The sequence below is a fragment of the Primulina huaijiensis genome, chromosome 1 (genome assembly GCF_012295235.1).
Source record: "Primulina huaijiensis isolate GDHJ02 chromosome 1, ASM1229523v2, whole genome shotgun sequence".
NCBI classification, from domain to species: domain Eukaryota; kingdom Viridiplantae; phylum Streptophyta; class Magnoliopsida; order Lamiales; family Gesneriaceae; genus Primulina; species Primulina huaijiensis.
Window position 1 is genome coordinate 8,257,497 of NC_133306.1, and position 4,608 is coordinate 8,262,104.

The 4,608-nt window shown below is 30.6% G+C and overlaps 1 long non-coding RNA gene across 2 annotated transcripts in view; it reads left to right on the forward strand.

The window, feature by feature from the left end:
• The window catches only part of LOC140989664 (uncharacterized), a 13,838-nt gene extending 11,749 nt beyond the window's left edge, over positions 1-2,089 (forward strand). Inside the window, exons 2-5 of one of the 2 annotated variants that reach the window (XR_012177555.1) lie at positions 612-699; positions 838-982; positions 1,481-1,580; positions 1,648-2,089. This is a non-coding gene — a long non-coding RNA (uncharacterized lncRNA). Of the gene's footprint in view, positions 1-611; positions 700-837; positions 983-1,480 lie in introns of both variants that reach the window. The other variant, XR_012177552.1, reaches the window with a different exon arrangement.
• The last annotated feature ends 2,519 nt before the right edge of the window (positions 2,090-4,608 follow it).

A 4,608-nucleotide genomic window follows, 5' to 3' on the forward strand; every position in this document is an offset into this window, starting at 1 on the left:
TAATTAGTAATTATAAAGTGTTTTTAAATAAATAAATCATGCTAATAAAAATGTTAACAAATCAACAAATTAATAAAATTCTAATCCCATAATAAATTTACTAAAATCCCCTAATTGATAAACTTTAAAGTTTTAAAAATCCTAAAATGACTTAATATTTAAATTAGGCTTTAAAAATATTAAAAATTCATAAATTATTTAAAATATCTCAAACCTAACTTAAAATAAAATACCACAATTAAAGTCACTAAAAATCATCCCGGTCTCCTTTCCTCGATCCCGCCTCGAATAATCGTCTGAAACATAAAACTCAAGAAAACATTTTAACGTAGATCAATTAAACATAAATATTAAAATAATGAAATTTCATAAATTAAATAAATGCATAGATTTTACGTATACTGATTTTTGGGCTTTACAATATTAGCTGTTAAACCTTAGTTGAATAAATGTATGTGATACAGGACTTGTACTTTTATGCTGAGATGTATATACGTTTTATTTCACTACGTTCCGCATTTAAAAAAAAAATTTTAGACCCTGTTTTATAATTGATTAAATAGTCCCAATGATGATTAAGAACATGATTAGCGTCCGGGTCCCCACACTAGGGATGATCGTGTGAAGAAAAAAAAAGGCTCCATGTTTGTGACTCCACCTAGCTCAACACCAAGACGTAAGAGAAATGTGACAAAACAGGTAAATGAAGTGTCAATTATTTCCAAATCGATTGTATTAAGTTTAATTTAGTTTTTCTGTTTTTCGGTACTATTGTTGTTATTGATGTTTGGATTTTCTGTTATATTGCTGAATATATCGTCGCTTTTAAACAGGAAGTTATAGACGTTGAGAAGAAAGGCAATACTCCTGGCAAGGTTGCATTGGATGAGTTTCAAGGTAGATCAGATTTCTGTGGACATGAAGAAGCTGATGGTGAAGAGAGAAAATTGGTGACAAACTTTCTTGCTAGAAAAGAATTGGAGTACGTTGATCTTCTGCACATTTCTTCTTCTTATTTTCGTAATAACGTGTCCTAATTTTTTTTTAATGAAATTGAATTTTCTATTTTGTAGTGTTGTTGTTTGGCAAGATACGGTTATGAGTTTAAGTGGACCGATATTATGTCATTTTCTTTTTCGTGATCCTGTTGAGTCTGAGATAATTAATGTTTACATGAGAATTATGCAAAAGCAAAGTTTCCATCATGGATTTGAGATTTATTGCATGGACACAATGGTGCAGGTTCGTAGCAGTTCGAGTTTTGCTTTTTTTTTTTTTGTTTTCGTTTTACTTTATTAAGATAAATGAGTATATGTGTTCTTGAATGTGTAGAAAGAAGTCCTTACGAAATTGGAACAACATGAGAAAAGATCGATGGTACATCGAGATGATTATGGAGCTTTTCTTTCAGTAGACTGCAGGAACTGACTGGAGAACTATTTAGAAGATGCAGATATATCATTTTCCCTATGAATGACAGGTGGCATTGGTTTTTGTTGGTTTACAAAAGAGATGAAGGGATATTTAAACTGTGGAACTCCATGCATGATCCATTCGCAGTTGGGAAAGCCAAAGTTTATGTAAGTTTAACCATAATATATTTAAATACAAATTAAGATTAAATTTTGAAAGTATTGTTTGTTGCAGACAAAGTTTTTGGCTTGTTCCGTACGTCACTTATGGGGATTCGACCTTGTAAGTGAGCCAGTGTTAAGAGAACCTTGTCGTCAACAACGTGAAACCCTCGATTGTGGCGTCTATGCATGCATGTGGTTGGAGTGTCTAGCCCATGACACAGATGAGATCTGGAGCTATGCACATGATGTGAAGATGGACACTTATCGAGCACGTTTAGCAGCCACAATATTATCTGATGAAAATGGATTGTTGAAAAACAAGTTTGAGTAATTAATTACTCCTCACTATTCTGATGGTTAAGAAGTTACAGTAGTACTAGAGTTTGAACATTTCAAGTCTATGTTGTTTTGTTGGTTTAAATTATGTAATGAAGACACACAATTGATTATTATTAATGTGTTTGTGTTAGCTGTTACGCACTTCAATATCTATTTCTGTTAAAATTTATTTGTTTCTGGGAAAGTTTGGTGTATCATTTGTTCACTTTTTAGAGTTTGGTTTACGTGGTATTTTAAACGGTACATATCAATTTAGAACAGAAAATTGAGTACAAAAATTGCTTCATTGGGTATATTATGTGTAACTATGAGTACAAATGTTAAATAATCGAGTATATCTAACTAATCTAATATTTATTTATACATTAGTAAACACACAATAGTTTTTAACTAATCGAGGACAATGTACACACAAATTGAGCACAATGTATACATGAATTGATTACAATGTACATATGTATTGAGTACAGTGTACCAATAAAATTTAGTACAATGAACACATGAATCGAGTACAATGACTTGTCAATCCAGCACAACGTAGAGTAGTTCATCTATTCATGCTAGGATAACCAAGTCATTATCTGGGTGAAGTTGTTGTTATGTCAATTTTAAAGTACGTAAAATGTCCGATTGACTATATAAGTTAAATAATCTAGGATAATTTAAACGTTTATTGAGTACAATATCTCTTCCATCGATCACCAAGATATGATATTATCTAGAGTTGTAGTGTGTCAATTTCGAGGTACGTAAAATGTCTAATTGAGTAAATAAGTTAAATAATCGAGAATAATTTATACGTTGGTTAAGTAATCAAGGATATATAATCGAGAATAATTTACATGATGGTTAAGTAATCAAGTAATTGAGTAAATAAGTTAAATAATCGAGAATAATTTACACGTTGGTTGAGTACAATAGATGAATATATTGAGCACAACATACATATGAATTGATTGCAATGTACATATGTATTGAGTATAGTGTACCCATAAATTGAGTATAAATATTATATAATCGAGGTACAATACACAATAAATCGGGTATATATGTTTTAAAATCAGGTATACATATACATAAATCGAGTACTGTAATTGAAGATATATAAAATTCATGAAATTGACATATAACATGAATTTTAGTACTCGATAAATGTACATGTATACCTGATTATAACACATGTATACCCGATTTCTTGTGTAATGTACCTCATAACATATGATATGTACATTCATCAACATATAGATGAATATGTTGGATTTAACTTGAAAATAACCTATGTCCACCCGCAAAACGCAGCCAGAAGAGAAGTGATCTTGTACGCTTTAGAAGTTCTTGTACAACACATCAAGTGATGGTACTATAAAATGATATCCATCCTTCTACTTTACTTGGTGAAGTATTGTATCTCATATGTATTCATCTATAAAGAAGTTGATATGTCAATTTCGAAGACCATAAAATGTCTGATTGAGTATAAATATTAAATAATCGAGGTACAATACACAATAAATCGGATATACATGTTTTAAAATCAGGTATACATGTACATAAATCGAGTACTGTAATTGAAGATATATAAAATTCATGAAATTGACATATAACATGAATTTTAGTACTCGATAAATGTACATGTATACCTGATTATAACACATGTATACCCGATTTCTTGTGTAATGTACCTCATAACATATGATATGTACTTTCATCAACATATAGATAAATATGTTGGATTTACCTTGAAAATAACCTATGTGCACCCGCAAAACGTAGCCAGAAGAGAAGTGATCTTGTACGCTTTAGAAGTTCTTGTACAACACATCAAGTGATGGTACTATAAAATGATATCCATCCTTCTACTTTACTTGGTGAAGTATTGTATCTCATATGTATTCGTCTATTAAGAAGTTGTTTTGTCAATACTCGATTTATGTTTTCATGCCATAATTTTGTACGTAACACTTAAAATTTGTACATATATATCATTGCATGAACTACTCTACGTGGTGCTGGATTGAAGATACATTGTACTAAAGTCACGTGTGAATTGTGCTCGATTATTTAATATATATACTCAATCAGATAATGACTTGGTGATCCTAGGCTATAAGAGATGAACTACGTTGTGCTTGATTGACAAGTCTTTGTACTCAATTCATGTGAACATTGTACTCAAATTATGGGTACACTGTACTCAATACATATGTACATTGTAATCAATTCATGCGTACATTGTACTCAATACATGCGTCTGTTGTACTCAAATCAACGTATAAATTGTTCTCGATTGTTTAACTTATATACTCAATTAGACAATTTACGTACATCGAAATTGACAACACATCAACTCTGACGAATATTTTATTTTAACTTGATCGATGGAAACATATTGTACTCAATAAACTGTTAAATTGTCCTGGATTATGTAACTTATATACTCAATCGGACATTTTATGTGCTTTGAAATTGAAAAAATACAATAAATTCATCGAATAATGACTTGGTGATCCTACGCATAAATAGATGAATTACTCTATGATGTGCTGGATTGACAAGTCATTGTACTAAATTCATGTGTACATTGTTCTCGATTCTTTGAAGTATATACTCAATCGGACAATTTATGTTCCTTGAAATTGACACACTACAATTTAGGACGAAAATATATCTTTCTCTCTAGCTCAAAATATAC